The sequence below is a fragment of the Vombatus ursinus genome, unplaced genomic scaffold, assembly GCF_900497805.2.
Source record: "Vombatus ursinus unplaced genomic scaffold, bare-nosed wombat genome assembly UNPS02000749.1, whole genome shotgun sequence".
NCBI classification, from domain to species: Eukaryota; Metazoa; Chordata; class Mammalia; order Diprotodontia; family Vombatidae; genus Vombatus; species Vombatus ursinus.
The window spans coordinates 13,259,899-13,282,106 of record NW_020940527.1 but is presented as its reverse complement, the minus strand read 5'-3'; the positions used below and the strand labels follow the sequence as shown (position 1 = coordinate 13,282,106).

The following is a 22,208-nucleotide window of genomic DNA, read 5'->3' as shown; positions in this document are numbered from 1 at the left end:
AGGAAGGAAGACCTGAATTCAGGTCTTACCTCTAACATCCTGTTCTGAGAAGTGAATATTCTAAGTCACAGGAAAGTGCCAAGCTGTACTAGTCAGAATTTCCTTATCTAATATCCCTGTGATCATGAAATCATTTGTCCTGGCCCTGTCTTTATCTCTATCCTCTCCAGTCGTCCTGATCTATGTCTCACCACTGGACCCGGATGGCTCCAGAGAAAGTGAGGCTGGTGAGTTTTCACAGCCCTCTGTCACTTAAATCCAATTCACTTGCAAGTCATGGCATCGCCTTCCTGATGTCATGGTCCTCTTCGAAGGACAAACAACAACAACTATTTTGGTAGGAGCTGGGGGTACAAAGACAAAAGGCAGGAGCAACTGAGGGTCAGGGGCACATGTAAATAGATAAGAAAATTCAAAGTAAATACAAAGGAGTTTTGGGGGTAGAGATCACTACCAACTAGGGAATGAGGGAAGGTTTTGTGTGTGAGGTAGCACATGAGCTGGAACTAGAAATTTCAAGAGGCCTGGGATGAGGAGAGAGTGTTCCAGGCACAGTCAGGAAATGGAATGTTGTGTATGGGGAATAGTAAGTATGGCTAGAATGTATGATGCATAAAGACAAATGATGTGGATTAAGTTTGGAAAAAGAAACTAGATCTAGACAGGGCTTTACATAACAAACAGTGGGGTTGGCATTTTATTCTAGGGGGAATGAGGTAATGAAATTTCTTGAGTAAGGAAGTGATGTGGTCAGACCTATGCTTTAGGAACAATAATTAGGTAGTTGTGTGGAACAGAGATGTCAGACTCCCAGTGAGGGAACAATATTAAGATGTAATTGGGTAATGTTTAACAAAAATGAATTAAATACAATGTAGACAATGTTAATTTGTGGTTTTCTAAGTCAATACGGTCTGGAGGATAAATTGGAGAGGAGTCAGATTTCAGGTTTTTTGTTGCAGTTCAATCATTTCAGTTGTGTTCGACTCTTTGTGACCCCGTTTAGGGTTTTCTTGGCAAAGATACTGGAGTGCTTTGTCATTTCCTTCTCCAGCTCCTTTAACAGATGAGGAAACTGAGACAAACAGGTTTAAGGGACTTGCCCAGGGTCACACACTGATAAATGTCTGTGGCCAGATTTGGACTAAGGGAGATAAGTCTTCTTGATTCCAAGCCCAGTGCTTTATCCACTACACCACCTAGCTGCCCCAGATTTGAGGGAGGAAGACCAATTTGAAGGCTTTTGTAATAATCTAGGCAAAAGATTATGAAGAACTGAAGTAGAATGGTGGCCAGAGGAGCAGAGAGAACCTGAATTCAAATTCCGTACCATCAGCTTACTAGTTGAATGATGCTGGTCAACTTCTTGGAACTTCAGTTTCCTCATCTGTAAAATGAGGATAACAACAGCAGCTCTGTCAGATAAGGTTGTTGGGAGGATCCGGTTTGTAAAGTGCAGTGTGAGTGGCAGCTGTCATGGCCAGCACACTCTACTTTGTACATCCTTAAGAGTTTTGCACATAGTGGTCATTTCATGTTGAACTGAGATGTCTGGTTGCTTTGGTGAATTATCCCAATGGAGATGATTCAACTGGAATGAATGAAGCATTCAACCTTGTCATTCTAAGGATGGCTATGTGGGTGGGAGTGCAATAAGAAGGAACAACTAGGAAGAATTGTTTCTGAGAAGTTTCTTTAAAGGAGGCCTAGAGGGGAGCATTCTGGGAAGATGGTAGAGTAGGTCAGAAATTTTCAGGATCTCCAGATTTCCTCCACAAACAGACAGAAATTTGCCATCATGTGAGTGGGATGAGAGGAGAGGAGTGAGAAACATGGTCCTATGGTTAGGTTGTTTTAGTGTTTGTTTTGGTCAGGGCCCCTGGAAATAAGGCTGACATCTTGTTCCTTGTTCTGGCATCTTATGCATGTTTTAGTATTGCCTCCACATCCTTTAGACTGCAGATTTTTTGAGTGTAGGGAGACAAGGTCAAATCCTGCTTTAGTCACTTGTTAGCTGAGTGACTCTGGGCAAATCTCTTACACTTCCTCATTTGTAAAAATGGAAACTACCTCCCAGGGTTTTTGTGAGGACCAAATGAGATAACATATGTAAAGCACTTAGCAAACCTTAAAGTACTATATAAATGCCATTTTAATCTCTGTATCCCCAGCCCTATCACAATGCCTTGAACACAGTAGGCACTTCTACTTCAGATCATTCTCTCTCTGAGAGTCCGCTGACAAACGTAGTCCTAGAAGATGCCCCCAATAGAAAGCCAAAGAGAAAAAGAAGGCAAAGCTATAATAAGAATAACAACAGACTATTTATTAAGTACCTACTACATGCAAGACACTGTTCTTGGAGCTGGGCACACAAAGACAAAAAACAAAACAGTCTCTGACTCCAAGGAGTTTAAATTCTAGTGGGGTGGAGTAGGGAATATAATATATACAGATGAGGAAATACCAGGTTAAGTGAGGGGAAGTAAAGGAGAAGAAAGCATTAATACTTGAGGATATTAGAGAGGAGGTGGTGCCTTCATTGAGGACGGAAGACAGATAAGGATTCAGAGAAGTGGAAATGAAGAAGGAGCACACAACAGTCACCGCTTTCATTGGCTAATTGAAAAGAGTGACTGTAGTGGTGAGTATTTGGTGGCAAAGCAGGCTAGTGAGTAAGATAGTCTGGAGTAGGCAGAGCTCTGGGGTCACCCTTAAATCACATGATAGAGGTGGCCATGTAATTTACCTCTGCATAGGCCATCTCTCCTCTCTGGCTGAGGGTCATGGTGTAGTTCCTGGACCACATAAAGAAGACAACATGGGAAAAACTGTCTAGGTCTCTGTTCAACTTTTAATTAACTTTTAGAGTAATCTGTAATCCCTGTTTTGTTTAGGTCTTGTTGCTGCCAAGGAAGGGGATATTTGATTTTGATCTAGTTTTTGAAGAGTTGCACCTCTGCCCCATAAATTTGTATTCAACATGGCATCTATAATACATTTGAGTACCTGAAAAGTAAAGTCATTTTGATGTTTCCTAATCTTTTGACACAAAAAGGTGTCCTGGGTGCTTGAATTTCCTGACAGATGCATCCGTATACAGACAGTAGTAAGCCCTGCTAAGGATTTAGAAGACAAGTCGATCAGACTCTTCTGCTGAGTTGCTTCATGAAGTCAGGGCAGTCACCTATCTCCCAGACTTCATTTCTTTTGACTTTTCAACATAGATCTTCACTTCTTCATTTCCCCCTACTCCTACATAGTCCTTTCTGACTTCTATTCCTCTTCCTAGCACATATCTATCCTTCTTGTGATATGATCTACCCACAAACCTAAGAGCATATTGATATAGGTGGTTGACTTTCTCTGGTTACTTGCTGCTTCTGGGAATTGACATGGCCAGGCTTCCTGGTCTTGATGGTAATTAATATGTAACTGCTGATGTTCTAATTTGATCTGCTCGTTCTCTCTATCTACAACCTTTGGGATCTAGGGTGGATGAAATGACATTTCTGCATACAAATTTCAGAACATAGAAAGGTTATCAATACAAAAATAAACGAGAAGCAGAGTACCAAGATGGTAACTATTGGCAATAGTCCTGACAAGTGCACAGTTTTTTTTTTTCCTACCTACACTAAGAATGCCTGTAGGCAGTATATGAAAGCTAGGAGAGCTGGAATCTCTGGCTTTTGTTGAGGCTAGGTCCTTATGCTACAGTTACAGAGCGGTATTTTGATAGATCAAAGTAGAACAAGAAAGCCAAATACCTTTTCATGGAAGAGCAGTGTGGATCTTACTAATTAGAGCACAGAACAAGGCCCTATTTGTCTGTTTCAAGAATTTTAGTGTTACTAGCAATACTGTGCTGCTCTGTTTTGTGTGTGTGTGTGTGTGTGTATTTTTGAAGAAGACTTGTATGCCAGGCTTTGCTGTAAACTGCTTGAGGTTTAAGACCCAGAAGACATTGAAGGGGCAGCTGATGATGTTATACACAAGCTGTATGTCTTTGCCTTCTTTGAGGCATGCCTGGGTCAAAGATTACAAGTCTCTGGCAGTCATCCTCAGTTACTGGAATAATTTTGGAAGGCTAAGTATCTGTAAGTACCCTCAAGGTACTGTTGACTTTGCTGGAAAGTGAAGAAGTCAGTACTAGACCTGTGGTCAGCCAGAAAATGGGAACTCTCATTCCCCACGAACTCTGTGTAAAGACCTTGAATTTAATCTCGGGGGCCTTTTCCCCTTGACTAATGTTTGCCTCTATCTAGCCAACTTTGATTAGGAAGGTCATGTTTACAGAGTGCAACTCTTTTGGAAGAGGTACTGTTGAGATAAAGAGAGAACAATTCATTCTGAATTCTTTCTGTAGGTTCCAGTCAGCCCTCCTTGCTCATTTGAGATGAGAGGGCTCTTCAATGCTGTGTCCTAGAAGTGATGACTTTCCCCAGACAGAGACTCTCTATCAGAGAAAGAGATGCTGTCATGCTCTCATTGTTCACAGGATTTTCACAACTTAAAGAGGAAAGTTATTACAAGCTTAACCTGAGTCAACCTTAGAGATCTTAGCATGCTTAATAAAGCCACATTCCTTGGGGATGGGTCACAGGAAACATCTGGATTCTGATGTTGAGAGGTAAAGAGAGGGGGTTGCTTGCCATCCAAGCATGCTTCTCTCTCCAAGTTCAGATGCTTGCTTGCTACAGCTTCTTGGAGCCACAGGTGAGAATTGTGTGCCAGGTGGACATCAGAGGTGGAGGAGAAGCCTTGAAAGGGGCTTGGCGAGCACTCACACCTGAGGTGCTGGTCCTTCTTGAACACCCGCATAGCCCTTACTTGCTGCCAGAACAAGTTCTAAAGAAGCTATTCTTCTCCTTACCTTTTCCAGCAAAATGGCTTGGGGGTGTGAAGACACTAATTTAGAGCTGTTTATTCTAACCTACTATGACATTTGAAAGTTCATTTGTGATTCAACCCATCTGGGCAAGAATACAATATTCTATCCTATTGAAGGGCCGATCAGGAACTTTTAACTAGAGTAGGCTTTTAGTTATAAGTTATTTTGGCCACTAGGGGGTAGAAGAGACCAAATTTTCATAGACGTGCGTGATATTTGATTAGGATTTCTTCCGGGGATAAAAAGGATGTTTTTTGGACTTTTTTCACTATCAATCTATGGCCTCTAGGAAGAAGAACATGGAGGCACTAAAATGTAGTGGATAGAGAATTGGACTTGGGGTTGAGAAGACTTCAGTAAATTATGGGTTCAAATCCTGCTTCCTTTACCCTGGGTAAAGGGTCTCTCTGAGACTCACTTTTCCTATTTGAAAAATGGGGATAATTATGCCTTTAGTACCCATCTCACAGGGTAATGTTGTGAGTTGTATATTACTATGTAAAACATTTTGAAAACTTTAAAGTACTATATAAATTTCAGTTATTATTTTATTTTTGATTCTCTCAACTAAGTAATCAATTCCCGATGAGGGAAGAAGCGAGATGTGCCTAAATTGCAAGGATGTCTTCAACAAGAATTTCCCAAATACTTGCATCTCTCATGACTTACTTTGTGCTGGGAACATTCTGGAGCTCAAGATGAAAAGAAAAAACTAAACAAACAACTTCACCTATCATACTTTTTCAATTAGAAATTGAAAAATAAAATAATAAAATTGTCACACTTAATAATTCATATATTTCTTGTAAAGTTGTTCATAAGTTTATTGGTCTTTCATGAATCTATACCTAATGGAGGATGCAAGCACACCCATACCCTGAATGTTATAGCAGAGTGACCCTAGTTATTCTGGACCAAATAATGTTTCAGCAGGTTGCCTTAGAACAGAAACATCTCCAATGATGAGTAGTTTTTTTGATTGCCTTGGCAGAGGGCACAGGGAAATGATCTCTTGAATAGTCCATTTCTCCTCTCCATTTGAGCAAGATTTGATTGTTATCAGGCATACAAAACAAGGTGGAAATCTTTCTATGGACCTGAGAGTAATAAAGGCAGTTCACAGAGTCATAAAATCTCAGCATGACCCAAGAAGTTATCTAGTCCAATACTCAGTCCAATGAGTGAGTATTTTCTACATCTCATGAAATAAATAACTGTGCCATAAAGGGGCATTATAAATGTCTGCTTGAGCTTTAGGACTATAGTAACTTATGAAATCTACTCAATTTTGGAGGAATTATAATCTGTATATTTGGGGGGAACTATAGACGCCCTGATGGAGCCCTCCCTGTATGATGGTTGGACGTCTTTTAACTTCTGTAGCTCTCAGCTGCCCTTATCTCCAAAATAGGGAGGCTGGACCAAATGGTCCTTCCAATTCTAAATCCTATGTTCCTATTATTATATATCTCCAGCAAGTTGTCTCCCAATTTTTGCTAGATAGGTAACTCACTATCTCCAAAGTCTCTAAATAATAGTAGATGTTGCCTTTCACTGAGCCAAAAATCTGTCTCCCCTGTAACGTAGCATCTTAGAACCTTACAAGGGACCTTAGAAGTCACCAAATCCAACTTGACATCTAATGTAGAGATCCATTCTATAGAATACCCATCAGGTGGTGGTCCAACAAGTTTAAGAACACTTCCATTGATATATGTTCCCTCTAATTTCTAACTCAGCCTTTACCAACTGGTTCGAATTCTTCTCTACGAAACTACAAAAAATACTGCAATTCCTCTTCTACATCATAGTCCTTCAGCAAAACATTTGGCAGAATTTGTCCTTCAATGGCTTTGGAGTCACAGAAACTGGAACCAATCCCACTTCTATTACTCACTACTAGTGTGAAGTCCCATGGGTTAGTCACTTTGCCTTCCTGAGCCTCTGTTTCCTAAACTATCAGTGTTAGTTTATGAAGTCTTCCAGCTCTAGGACTATGATCCTACATAGACTAGAAGGTAGTGCAGGTAGGTGAGATGGAATTGGTTGGATGATGAGATCTAAGAATTGGCCAACCTATTAATGGGTTGATGTCCAGTTGAGAGAGGAGAGAGATCTCTGGAGGAGTGCCCGAGGAATCTCTTCTTTGCTTTGTACTCTTTGAGATTTCTATAAATGATTTGAATAAAGTTATAGAAGGCATTCTTGACAAATTTGATGATAATAGAAAGTTGGGATTAATTGTTAATATGTTTGCAGTAGATTCCTAACATAGGCCACAACAATGAGACAAAATCAATTCTATAGTAAGTCAAGAAAATCCTAACTATAGAATTTGTGGCTAAATAACAGTTCTTTAAAAAAAGAGATCCTGGCATTTTAAAGGTGTACCAATTTAATGAGTCAGTGGTATGACATAACAACTAAGCCACTAATATGCAGTCTTTGGATTTGTTCTGATAGGCATGATGTTGAGAATGAGGAAGGTGATCATCTCTGACTCCATCAGATTTCATCTGGAAAATATTGAATACAATTCTAATCACATTGATTTAGGATGAGCAATGATGAATGCGAGCACGTTTAGAAGCGTATGACCAAGATGGTCAAGGTACTGAAGACTTACAGATTAATAAAAGAAATAGAAATATGTAAATCAGAAAGAAGACTTAGAGGGAACTGTAGTAGTTTTCAAATATATTTGACACTTTCATATAATTCGCTCTTTCTTCCAGCTACTGGGCACCTACTCCCATCAGCACTTCCCATAAATGTTGACACTTGACAAAACATGCCTTAGCTGTCTCTCAGGCCCCAGGTGTCACTTTGGAAGTAAAGGGGTGGAATGTTAGCTACATACTACAGAAAGGACTTCCAGTAATTGTGAATTTTTCCTTGGTATATACATATTCTTTACAGTGAAAGCCCACTCTCTCCTGGACCTTTGTGAACTCATGGGAAAATATGGACCCATCATGGGGTCATGGAGTTTTGTACCAACTATTCTTACTATACTACCTTACACTATGCCCCTTTCTAAAAGTGAATTTAAGTTTGGCTAAATAATGTTGATGGAAAGCACACTAATATCATGAATGACAATACTAGAAATCTTCAATCTCTCAGAGTTGCCCCTTGAACCCTGAGGAGAATAGTGCCAGCTGCACTGTAACCCAATCTGTGAGTACACATTCCAAGTTGAGGGAGTGGACTTGGAGGGAGTGATATATTGATGTTACTGAGGAACATTTAACTTTCCCCTGCCTTGGTATGTGGTTAATAATCAAGTGCTTGACTTTTTCCATCCATATACCTACTCTGAATATTACAGAAAGCAACATGGATTTTTAAAAATGTTGTTATCTTTTGTTTTTGTAGCATCTATATTCTTCACTGTGTCCCTTTACCCTCTCAGATAACCATCATTTATGATAAAGAAGGAGAAAGAAGAAAAAAACAGCTCAGCAAAACTAATCAACATGTTGAAAAAGTGTGATAGTTTGCCACTTTAGCAAAGGGGTGTGTGTGGGGGGGGGGTTTGTATTTTCATATTTCTTCTTTGGGTCCAAGGTTATTCAAATTTCCCAGCAGCCAGTTGCAATTTTTCCTTCTTTTTTGGGGGGGAGAGATGTATATTTTGAATAACCCTCTCCCTTGTTTCTAAAGTGACTTTTTGGGGCCTGAGGGACGCTGAAGGCATGTTTTGCCAAGTGTTAGAAACTGTAGGAAGTACTGATTTGGGTGGGAAACATATTGCCCAGATTGTGAATTTATCTTGTCCCAACCTGGTGTCAGGAATGGAGAATTGTTTAAAGATAAGAAAAGCGGCCTTATTTTTTCTGACTACTGAGTGAAATATTGTATGAGACAAATGTTTGTGGGAACCAACTATCAATAGTTCAAGGGAAAGGCTTCAGAAGAGTCACCCAGGTAGGTTCTGATGTTTGGGCTATAAAACCACTACGACAAAGATACACTCTGAAGTAGTCGTCTTTGCCTGACTGAGATAAACCTGGGACAGCAGATAGGCTTTCCTCTGAAAAGGGGATACCCATGCCACTTTGGAGGAGCTTTATAGAACTGCAGGTAGAGCAATGCAGAAAAGCTACATTGCAGGAAGACAGCAGGAAGAGGATGATCTAGGATTCTATGTTGTACTGAGGGGCTTCTATCTGTGTGCTTCCAAATGCAATTGGTGACAACACACTGAATTGTGTCACATAGGAAAGCTGTCATTTTGGGGGGGGGGCAGTCAAGAAGAACAATGAGCCAATGATGTGAGAAATACCTCAAAGTACACATGAAATTGAGACAAGATGCTAGAACAGCAGGAAGCAGTTCAGCCCAGGTCCTTCCACAACTCCTCTAACAACAATGTAAGAAGGTCACCAGATAAGTAGAGACTTGGATATCAAAGGCAAAACTACAATGTGTCATCTTTCTAGCCAAAGATCAAAAATTCATCCTACAAATAAGTGATCAGGGCAAGAACTGTTGACCTAGAATGGTCTGAGAAGACAGATTTAGCTCCCAGAAATCTGACCCTGGCCAGAAATTCAAGGACACTCAGAGTTGACGATGAACTCAGACCTGAGCCCAGGGCAACAGTACAGGGTTTCCAAGATGGAACTAGGACTGTGGACTTAGTGCCTAGAGTCTTGAGCTGGCATCACCCAGAGAAAATTATGAACCCACTTCTACCACCTAGGGTAGCAACCTGGGGGGTAAGCTATATTCCAGAGGGATCTTAATTACAGACTCAAGCTCTTGAATTCCTATCTAGGCCAGCAATGCAGAATTTCCTAGAACAAATTGCTGGAAGAATAAATAAACCAAAAAAGATAAAGATCTATTATGATGTCAGTGATACTCATGACACAAACCCAGAAAAGAATAATACAAATTAAACCTCAAACAAAAACAAAGATTCCCCACAAGATCAATGAGAAGTTTTAGAAAAAATGATGTAAGTGTTAAACAAAATAATTAAGGTGATTCATCAAAATAAAATCAAAGATCTAGATGAAAACATTGCAAAAGAAATGAGAGTCAAGGAGATAGATATGTAGAAAGACAGATAGAAAGACAATTAATAGCTTAGCAATCTCATGGTATGAGGCCTTATCCAAGTAGCAGACTCTTCAAGAATTAGACTAGACCAAGCAGAAGTTAATGACACCATAAAATAAGAAGTATTAAAACAAGTCAAAAGATAGACCCCCCCAAGAAAATGCAAGATACATCATATAAACAACTACTGACCTGAAAAACAGATTGAGAGATAATTTAAGAATCATTAGATTACCTGAAAGCCATGATCAGAAAAAGAGCCTGAACACTACATTTCAAAAAATCTTGAAAGAAAACTTTCCAAATCTCTTAGAATTAGAAAGCAAAGTGAAAACAGGAAGAATTCACCGGTTAACTCATGAAAGAAGCCCCAGAATGAAAGCTCCAAGGAATGTCAAAATCTGGAACTTCCAGTCAAAGAAGAAAAATGTTACAAGCAGCCAAAAAAAAAGAGCTGAAATATCAAGGAGCATTGTCAGGATCACACAAAATTTAGTAGCTACCACTTTAAAGGATCAGGAAGGATGGAATATGATATTCTAAAAGGCAAAAGATATAGGTTTACAAACAGAATAGTTTATCCAGCAAAACTGAGTATAGTTCTAGTGAAAAAAAAAAGGAATCTTTCAATAAATAGAGAACTTCCAATGATTCCCAATGAAAAGACCAGAACTGAGTAGAAAATTTAAAATACAAATGTGGGAATAAAGAGAAAGATAAAAAAGAAAATGTAAGTGAACAATTAGGAAATGACTTTATAAGGTTAGAGTGTTTCTATTCTGATGGGAAGGGGGAACGATAGAAGCATTCCTTAAAAACTATAATGTTATCAGGGGTCATAGAAGAAGTAAAAAAGTCAGAGGCTCTGGAAGTGATTTTTGTTACATTTTTTGATCTTAAAAGAAGAAAGGAAAGGAAGGAGAAAAAAGCATACATTAGGGAAGAAAAGAGGAGTAATTAGTTGGGAACTTATCTCACAAAAAGGGAGGATACAAGGAGAAGTCTATGCAAACAAGGAAGGGTGGGAGGGTGGATGTCACTTGAATCTCACTTTCATCTGAACTGGTCAAAGAAGGATAGAACACATATATACATAAAAAGTTTGGTGCAGAAATATCCAATCAGGACTTCAACCCAACAAGGAAACAGGTGGAAAGAGGAACAGGGAAAATTAGGAAAATGGAGGAATATGAAGGATGCTAGATCTGAGGGGGATTAGTCATAAACAAAATAAACCCTAAGTTTAGAAAACAATACATTTTTTGAAAAAGAGTTTATTTTATTTTTTCAGAAAAATCATAGTTTCGTTTATTTTCATAGGAGATAGAAGATAACAAGAGCATAGCACAGAAGCTCAAAGAGCATCATCATCAAGCTGTGCTAAAGATATTGCAAAGAGATTACTTCACGAAAAATCTGTGCAAATTTCATCTTCCTACTCAGCATCACAGAGTCAAAATAAATTCAAAATTAGTTCTTTAAATAGTTAAGTTTATGTTAGGCTGAAATATCTTTGAGAAACAAGAATGTAGATGCCTGCCCCCTCTTAGGATCAACTACCAAGATTTACAAAGGAAAATCAAAAGGATAAAACAAAACAAAAGAAAGCCAACACTGCTATTAAGATTTTCTTTTTAATATGCCATGAGTTACCTTGATTGTCTACCTTGATTGTTTCCAAAGTTTTGTATCTTAGCAGCTTCCATTTCCCAACCCTCCCAATAGGTTTTGCCTTTTTTGTTCTAATGGAAGAAAAGCTCCTGGAGGCAGTTCTATGTACTTTTTTTTTTTTTAAAGAAAGCAATACAATACCAGTGGCTTGAGTTGGCCATTCCCATATGAGAAAAGGGGGAAAAGTATATAAGCATCAGAAAACTAGTTTGAAATTTTATATTGGATCAGCTTTTTAATCAATAAAAAAAGGTAACAGTTGAAACTCAAAACATTTCTGCTGAGGGGAGGGGAGAGAGAAGAGAGAGTGAGTGCTGCATTTCTCCATTGGCCTCAAAAGTGCTCAGTTCACAATGGAATATATCAAAAGCAAATATACAATGGTTATTTTAAAACTTTTACTGCAATATAACATTGAAGTAAAAAGTAATTAGGTTTCTACTATTTTTTCACCACAAGAAAAAAATCATCAACAGGAAAATAATTTTGCCTATATATGAATAGATTTTTAAATCATGTTAGAAGGGGTCTCATAGTCAATCATCAAGGAATTTTGAAATAGCAGTAATGATTTTCATCAGACAGGATTTCTCCCTCTCCCCGGCAATTAACATGAAAGAATGGTCTTTCTCCTACTAACTTCATACATATTTGAAGCAGCAAAATAACTACCTATAATTTGGCATTTATGTTTACAGTTGCTCCAAAAATCTTGAATTTTACAAAGTCATTATCCAGTGTTCCATGAAATAAAGATTGTAGATCCTAGGTGGCAAAGTCTCTTTCCAAAACCAATATTAAGTCAAAAGAAAGAGTGAAAACCTGGGAGAAGTCACCCACAGTTATATAGAAGGAACTTAGTATCTGCAAAAACTGATTTTTGGTTATATAGTATTTTACACTGTGTGGATTTTCTGCATCTGCTAATTTAAAGCACACACACACACTGTGTTTATTCCTGTCCTATTTCCTACATCTTCTCTCACCCCATTCCCAATCACCTACTACCTTATACCAAGTATTATGGATATGAACTCAAACCATCCCAAACAATCCAATGAACATTGGTATGAAGTATGAAATTTTTAAAAAGTCCCTTTAAATCTTCATCAAAGTTCTGCTGTAGAAGAAAACTGGCTGCCGAATTTTCATTCTTCTCACAAGCAAAATAAGCCTGGATCACAAGTCCTTCAAGGAATCCTCATGCCTTTAACCTTTCTATAGCTTCTTTTTCCTGAGGTGTTACTTGAATGTAGTTCTTATGACCACTTCCAGCTTCAGTCTTTTCTCCACTGCCACCCCCATCTCCTCCTTGACCAAAAGATTCTTGAACTGATTCATTTAGCATTTGAATAAAATGCTCTTGATTTTGGCTGATTTGCTGCAGTAACTGGGGACTTTTGTTTCCTATTTGCTGTAATGAGGCTGGCAGAAGGGAAGGATTCTATTGAATAATTTGTCTCATCTGCTGGAACTGAGGTTGGTTCTGTAAAAATTCAAGTGGATGTTCTCCAGAAGTAGTAGTAGTTGTTGTTGGGGCTGCAGCTGCTGCCACTGCTGAAGACTGAGGGGCACCTGTGCTGGCAGCTTGGGGTGGGGGTGGGAGTGGGGGATCCACCACAGCCAGACTCTCTCTGTCTCCTGGGATACCCATTGGAAGATATTCCTCTGCTCTATCAGGGTTGTTGAAACTGGCTCTCAAGGCTGCAATTACTTGCTCTTGTCCATAGCCCATTGACATGATCTCAGTCGCCATATTTTTATAGGCTGGGCCCATCACAAGAGCATTTGTTGCATCTTCAAAAAGGTTTGACTGAGAAGAGTCACCGAGGGTACTGCCAGATGATGTTGGGCTAATACCAGCCCGGGCTTCTACTGGCTTGTCTGCTGGTTTCTCTTCCATAGGAGCATTACTAGGTATAGGTTCACTTATTAGTACTATTTAGTACTTATCAGTACCTACTCATTAGTAGGTATAGGTTCACAAGCTGCTGCAGCTGGTGTTGGAGTGACAGATGTCGGTGTAAGGTGGGAGTCAAGGCCTGAGAAGGGGTTAGGGCTCGAGGTGCAGATGCTGCTGTAGATGAACAAATTGTATAGTGGTGGCGGGATCTGATTGTTGAGTTGTAGCTGGTGATGGTGTTGAAGTGGCTGCTGCTTTGGGTTTTGTCACCATGACCTCCACAAAGTTCTTCTCATCAATTTTGCTTTCTTTGAGAGCAGTATCATCGTTGAGGATTTTGCCTGCATAAATTAATTTTTGGTCTGCTACTGCAAAGGCATCTTTTCCCTTTTTAGATTCAATTTTCTCTTTAGGAGCCTTAAGCGGCTCCTCGCGGTCGAAGTCGATGTTGAAGGTCTGTCGCTGGAGGGAATTCGGAGTGATGTGCGTGGTGTCTCCACCGCCCCCGGGGAAGCCGTGGTTGCTGTGGGCTAGGTCGGCCCGCTGGGTCGAGGCGATTGGTGGGGTTGGTAACATTCCCCCCGCAGGACGGCCTTTCCGGGGGCCTGGGCTGCCGCCGCTCCCGCTGTCGCTTTCTCCCGGCGTGATCGGTCGTGATTACCTTCTCCTCAAGGCACCGGGCCTTGGAGTGGGGGGAGGGGAGGTGTCCTTCCTCAGACGCTGTGGGCAGCTCTGGGAGGCAGTGAGTGAATTCGCTAGTTCATCAGGCCTGGTTGCCACCATCACAATTCGCTTCGACACCCTATTAAATGAAAAAAATTGTGAAGACGAATTTAAAAGGAAAGAAGGGGTAAGAGGACTGTGATTGAGGCCTGGATGAAGGGCAGAGAAAAGGGACAGGGACTTAGACGCTATTTGCATAAAGCCTAGAGCATTAGTGCTGAACACATTCTTATTACATAACTGTCTTCTTCTATGCAAAGAGGGGTTGGGGAGCAGAAGAAAAAATGTAAGAAAATAGGATTGAAAAAAATTCATAAAATGTAATTTTTAATTTTATTTTTCACACAGAAACAAATCTAGTACAGCTAAGATTAGAAGGGAAAATAACTGAGGGGCAAAATCTTTGCATCAGGCTTCTCTGATATGGTTTCATATCCAAGATACACAAGGAAACAATTGAAGTTTATAAGAATAAGCTATTTTCCAATTGATAAATGGCCAAAAGCTATGAATAGACTTTTCTAAAGCAAAGAAATCTAAAATAAATTTAGAGAAACCTGGGAAGATACATATAGATTGATGCAGAATGAAGTGAGAAGAACCCAGAAAATACTTCACACTAAAACATCAATACTATATTTGAAAGACTTAAAAACTCTTAGTGCAATGATCACTCATAATTATAGAGGACTGATGATAAAGAATGCTGCCCGCGTTCTCACAGAGAAGTGATGGGCTGAATGAGACATTTTTGGACAAGGCCAGTGTGGGAATTTCTTTTGCTTAACTAATAAGAATTTTGATTTTCTTTTCTTTTTTTTTTTCCCACAGTGAGGAGAGGGAAGGGATGTGGGAAGAAGAAGAAAAAACAATGAATAATCTATTGAATTTGGGTTTTGTCACCATGACCTCCACAAAGTTCTTCTCATCAACTTTGTATTCTTTGAGAGCAGTATCATCGTTGAGGATTTTGTGAATTTTGTTAATAAGTGAAAAAATAAAATTTAATTTAAAAAATTCACAGGAAATAACCAGAGTAAGACCCATAGGAAATACAAATATTATACTTTGATAAGTTATAGGTTAAATTTATCATATACTTAAAAGGAAATACAAACTTAATATATTAGAGGTTCATTGTTTCATGCACAATCCTTGTTTGTTTATTTTTTTGTATGTGGAAATATTCATTTTACTGAGTGTTAAATTTAGAATTAAAAAAATCAAACAAGAAAAAGTATACTTGGGCTTTTGTAAACATGGAAGAGTCTTTGACATGGTTTCTAACACATACTATCTTTGATTACTTTTGGAGACTCTTTTCCATTTCACACACAAAAACAGGGCTATATAGAACATATTTCTTTTAGATTAAAAAGAATGAAAAGTGATTTTTCTGGATGACTTCAAAATTATTTTGGAGGTTTTTTCCTTCTGAACTTCGTAATACTTTGACATAATTGAGATTTCATAGAATTACTAACTTTTGTGTTGTTTTCCCCTTAATTAGAATGTAAGCTCCTTAAAGGCAGGGACTATATTCATTGCTTGTAATTATATCTCCTTGCTTAATACAGTGCCTGGCACATAACAAATGCTTAATATCTATCCACTTATCTATCCATCCATCCATCCATTTATCCATCCATCTCTCTATCCAACCATCCATATCTACCTATCTATTCATCTATGTATGTATGTATGTATGTATGTATCTATCTATCTATCTATTAAACTCTTAATCTATTATAGGGTGAGATGAAAAGACAGTTGTTTACTCTAGCAGAATGAGATACAAAGGAGCAGAGACCAAGCCAGCTGAGTTTCTGCTTTGCCTTAGGCTTAGCCTTCCTTTTCCTTTGGGGCCAGTGCCTAAAGAATTGGGGCAGTTGTTATTTTAGGCACATAATACTGTTACAGTTTCTTTTTGAAATAATTTCTTTCCTCCAATGTCCCCATTGTAGTTGATTAATATGTTATAGTTCTTACCCCTGTGTCAGCCTGCGAGAGAAAAATTCCCTGGGTGTGAACTATGAAAGTTAATTGTAAAGTGGCTTTTATATTTATATATATTTAAAACAAATCCACTGGAACATGCATACTTCTGATGAATGTTTTGCCCTTCACAATAGCCCACTATGTGGAGGTTCCCACATATTAGGATGCTGTCTTTGGAGTATCTTCGGAACTCTTCTGGAATTGCTGTCAAAGATTGTGTGTGGCACATTCCTTTTCTTATCAGCTAAGAATGTGTGACTATCCTTAGTGATGATCAGTCCGCATCTCTTGAAGGTGGTTTGATATTGGGATAAAGCCAAAAGTTATTTAGAACCAAGTCTGGCAAAAAAAAAAAAAAAGAATGGTCCAACAGAGTAAGACTGTTTTGAGCCAAAAACAAGTTGTGCCTAAGAAGTCATGAGACTGACTTTCTTGCATGAAGCATAAATTGGCACAGAAGCCTATTCTTGGAGACTAGTTCCCAACTCATATTTGAGCAATAGTGGCATGGTTGGAATAGGATGTTTCATTTCAGGGTGTCCACCAGGAAAGGAATTCTCCTTTGGCTATAGAACCTCTGTTGTGTTTATTTAAATAATTTTCCCTTATCTGTGGAAGGTATGACCATCCTTCCAGCCACTAGATTTGAAGGCTCAGTGTCACCTTGATTTTTCATTCCCATTCACCCCATATACCCCATCAGTTACCAAATATTGTTTTTTTTCATCCCCACAACATTTCTAGTGTCAAGTTGGAAGAACTCAGACCAACTCAATGATCAGTAAATAAAGTGAGGCATTTATTCAAGGTCAAAGAATTGCAATTTGGGACAACACACTGCCTTATTCAGACAGAGATGCCCAGGGAAGAAAGGGAGAATGGAGTTCTCATTAGGCAAACTCATGGGAAATATCATGGAGAGCATATAGTCTGGGTACACAGAACAGCTGAGCTGGAGGAGAGGAGTGTTGAGGAGTTACAGAAACACAGTCACAGAAATGAACTTGGGTTAGCTTTGCCAGGTGTTCCAGGAATAGGGGCTGTTGAAAATTGCTGGTATGTGTGGGTTTTCTTGGGAGCAGTTGGAAACTGTGGATAGGGCTCCCAGGGTCTCCCCAGAGTTTGACACTAGCATATGTCTTTCTTTCTGCTCATGCAGTCTCTCACCTCCTTTAGGCCCTCATCACGTGGACTATTGAAATAGCCTACTAATTGTTTTCCATGCCCCATTTCACCTCAATCCAGTCCATCCTCTACACAGTTGCAAAAGTTATTTTCCTAAAGTGTTGGTCTAATCATGTTATTGTCCCAGTCAATAAACATCAGTGGCTCCCTTTTGCTTCATTGTCAATAACAATCTTTCACAATCTTGCTTCAACCTTTTTTCCCCCAGACTTATTACCCATTATTCTCCTTCATTTATAACATGGTTCAGCCAAACTTGCTGTTCCTCATACATGGCACCCCATTTCTCATCTCTGTCTTTTCTCTGGTTGACTCCCTTCCCCAACATCCCTGCTAACTTCCACCATGCTGGACATTTATCTTCACCTTCATCTCTTATAAACCTAATTTGCTTCCAGGTCCATCCCAAGTTCCATCTTCTACATTATTGGTATCAAAGAGAAACAGGGTCACTAATCCATACATAAGGATTCTTGGTGGCTGCGTATTGACTTAGTTTTAACATGTAATGTTATATTTTATTTTTTAAAATAATTTCCAATTATATTTTAATCTTTTTTCAGATAGCAGTAAAGAGTGTCATGGGATGCATGTGGCCTGTGGTCTATGGGTTTAATACCTCCGTTCTATATGAAGCTGAATTCTTAACTGCTAGTGTCTTCCCACTCTAAATTATCTCATACCATTTTGTATATATTTTATACATTATCTATCTATTTCTCTCTCTCTCTCTCTCTCTCTCTTCCATCCATTCATTCTTCCATCCAGCCATCCATCCATCCATCCATCCATCCTATTCTATCTATTCTATTCTGTTGTCCTACCTACCTATATTGTTTCTCTTAGCTAGAATGTAAGCTTCTCAAGGGTAGGGGTTATTTTACTTTTATATTTGTATCCCTAGCACCCGGAACAGTGCTTGGCACATGGTAAGTGCTTAATAAATGCTTGCTGGTTGATCGATTGAATGGTAACCATCTCATTGTTTCATGTATGTATCCAAGTCAGAGCAAGAGTATCTTAAGAAAATAGCATTGATATTGTGCTGGAGTGTGTTACACTTGGAGTTAGGCTTCACATCTCAGCTTTGCTCTTTACTTCCTGTGACCATGGACCAATCACATAATCTCTCTGGGAAACTTCTGCTTCCTTTGCTGTAAAATGAGAGGGTTGAACTAGTTTATCTCTAAAGTCCTTTAAGCTATTGATTTCTGTGATTCTGCATTGTCACTCAATCAACAGAGGCTCAGAGAGCCACTGTGAGGGTGAAAGGGCAAAGATGAAGTTTTTGTCCATTTGGCTCCCTATCTGCTGATGTGTAGTCAGATCATTTTATGTAGTAATAGGAGGCCAATTCACCATGTCCTAGATGGACACATTAAAGTATGATCTCAATTGGACACATTCAAAAAAAGGGAAAGACCGAATACTCTGACCTATGGTTAGACCTAGGTTTGACTCTTGGCTTTGCCATTTACTATCTGTGTGGCCTTGGGTCAGTCCCTTCCCCTTCAATTTTCTTATATGTACCATGGAGAGTTTGGTTGCTTCAAGCTTTTACATTCTGTGATTCTATGAAGGGGAAGCAGTTGTCTAATATGGAAGAGCCATTGAAAGCTTGTGACAGGGAGGTAAGGGCTATGTGAATTTCATAAATGGCCCAAGACTTTTTGGCCTGGGTAATGCCATCTAAGAAAGAACAAGCTGGGAGTCAGCAGACATCTGGAGGGGGCCTGGACTTATATGGCCCCTACCAGGGAGATCTCTGGCATCTGGCGGATTCTCCAGATGAGGAGGGTGACAGGAGGGAGGATCATCAGTGAGGTCATTACCAGCACAGCACCAAAGATCACCAGGGCAATGGCCCAAGGGGCAAGGATTGGCCCTTCCATTCTGGCTTTTGGAAATCTGCAAATAGAAAGCAGAGTCAGGGATCTTCATGTAGAAAGTCACATTGTTTCTGGCTGAGTTGTCTGCAGATATCAAAAATGATCTAGAGATTTACTTTTATATCCTCATTTATTCTGGAATGTAAGATGGGAAACTTCATTAATATCCTTGATGGTACATCTCTTATACACTTATATCAGTGGCTCAGATGAAACGCTATACTCCAATCCTTAGAAAAGTTTCTGGTGGTTTGATGCTGTAAGGGACAGCAACTATATTGGATGATGGAGTTAGTGCCTGAAAGATCTAAGATTAGGATGACGGGCTTAATTCAATCAAAACAAACGTAAAGCCTTCTTTACTGAATTAAAAAAATCAACTACACAAATATGTGAATGTAAGAATTGTTTTATTCTTTATGTTGATATTACCAAATACCCAGCGAAGTGCCTGGCAAATAAGTAGATGCTTAGATGGGGCAGTGGATAGACTACCAGGCCTGGAGTCAAGAAGACTCATCTTCCGGAATTCAAATCTGGCTTTGGACACTTACTAGCAATGTGACCCTGGGCAAGTCACTTAACCCTGTTTGCCTCAGTTTCCTCATCTGTCAAATGGGCTAGAGAAGGAAATGGCAAACCACTGCAGTACCCTTGCCAAGAAAACCCTGGGTCACAAAGAATCGGACACTACAGAAACAACTAAACAACAAAAGTCAGATAAAGGTTTGTTGATTGATTGATTGATATGGAGGCAGATAGCAGTTTGCTCGAAAGTTCTTAGATTGTTAATGGACTACAAGCTAGCATTACAAGGGAAGCAGTAAAGCATTAGTGTAAGTGGGAATAGGGTAGTGACTTCCCTGTCACTGGGACTACTATAGAAACAGTGCTGGAGAAGAAGGCAGAGTCTACCTTGGCTTGAGATTTCAGTTCTGTAACCTCAGTAGGCAGGCCACTGGCCTCAGTTTCCTCATCTGGAAAATGAGTAGGAGTGGACTAGGTGACCTCTAAGGTCCTTTCCAGCTCTAAGTCTATGGTTCAAGCTATTCTGTCAACTTTGAGGCGAGGGATAAGTCAGGGGACTAGCAATCAAATCTTACACATATTTCCTCAAGGAAATGATCACCAAAAATGGGTTACGGAGAAGCATGCTATGTGTAGTGATGAGAACCATTGGCTTGTGCACTCACGGAAGCTAGTACTCTGTTAAATCACCCAAGCTTTCTGAACTTCAATTTCCTCATTTGTAACAAAAAAAAAGAAAAGAAAAGATAACAGTTTCTACGTCTCAAGGTTGTTGTGAAGATGAAATGTGATCATTTCATCAATATTTCTTGCTAACCTAAAAATGCTATGTGTCAGTGATTATTGTTATTATTATTATTAATCTCCCTAAACACCAAATTTCTTGCATTTAGTACAGCTTTTTGACCCTAAGTCAGTTTCTAGCAGCATCAAAGGGTGCTGGACATAAGGACCAGAGTCTGGATACTTGACTGAGTTCTATCAGTTATTATTTCCTAGGACAAAAAGTTACAGGTTAAAGGCAGTTAATTGAGTTGTTTAGATTGTGGTGATTATAAATCCAAGGTCATAGGGGGCTAATTTATTTGAGGGGAAGCATCATGGTTCAGTATCTAGAGTGCTGGGTCTGGAGTCGGAGTATCTGCATTCAACTCCTGGTTCTGCTACTTTCACCTGAGTGACCTTGAGCAAACCTCAGGTCAACCCTCTCTGAGCTTCAGGTTCCTGCTCAGTAAAATGAGGGGCTGGACTAGATGAAATCTTTGCTGCCATCCATCTCCAAAGCTATAATCCCATGTGCTACATTGTGTCAGCCATAGCCCGGAATAAAGCCATAGCAGTCCTTTTTCCTGGAGAAGCAGATGAGTCAATGGAAAACTATCCTCAAATGAATCATGTCTAGTGGTCAGAAGCATCAAAAATGGGGGGCTTTCTGAGCAACGCTTTGGGTTATCCTTTTCAGTCAATGGCCCAATGAAAACAATCTCTGCTGGTTTCCTCTTCTATTTGACAACAAGAAGGTGAAAGTGTCTATTTCATGCTAATTCTGGGAAACAAGACTATTGGTGAGATCCATGTGGGGAAAGCTTTAGCATAACTGCCATTGTGTTTGTTGTGTGTACTGTGTGACATGGATCCTATGGTATTTGATGTCAGTACAAATACAATAGCAAGTGTTTGTTAAGAAAACAGTCATGATTTCTGGTTGGCCAGATTGTTGAATAAGCGGCAAGAAACAGTCAGGTGAGGATGGGGAAGGTAAGCAGTTCCTCTTCTGGAGCAATCTGGGAGCTAGAGGGGTTCGGATCTGGAAAGCCCCATAGAGCTTGCCTAGAGAAACTTTGCAAAGGAGGTTGTCCTTTGAGATCATCAACAGGTTCTTTATTTAAAGTCTGAACATAGTAGTTATAGGAAGGTCAAAGGAAATCCTATTTTTCCAGTGAAGAACAAAAACAGAGATAACATAGGCTAGAAATAATAATGAGGATGAAGCTAATGATAGCTGGGATTTATGTAGTGCTTTAAGGTTTACAAAGTGCTCTACATGTTATTTCACTTGATCCTCATAATAATCTTGAGAGGTAGGTGCTATCCTCATTTTACAGAGGAAGAAGTTGAGGCTGAGAGAGAGGATAAGTGACTTGACCAGAGTCCCACAGCTAACAAATGCTGGAGGCAGAATTAGGATTTAGGGCTTCCTCAGTCCAACTGCAGCAATCTATATCTATCTATCTATCTATCTATCTATCTATCTATCTATCTATCTATCTATCTATCTATATCTATCTATCTATCTATCTATCTATCTATCTATCTATCTATCTATCTATCTATCTATCTATCTATC

At 39.4% G+C, this 22,208-nt stretch overlaps 1 pseudogene; it reads right to left on the bottom strand.

The window, feature by feature from the left end:
* Positions 1-12,656: 12,656 nt before the first annotated feature.
* LOC114039626 lies at positions 12,657-19,336 on the bottom strand (annotated as a pseudogene).
* Positions 19,337-22,208: the final 2,872 nt, after the last annotated feature.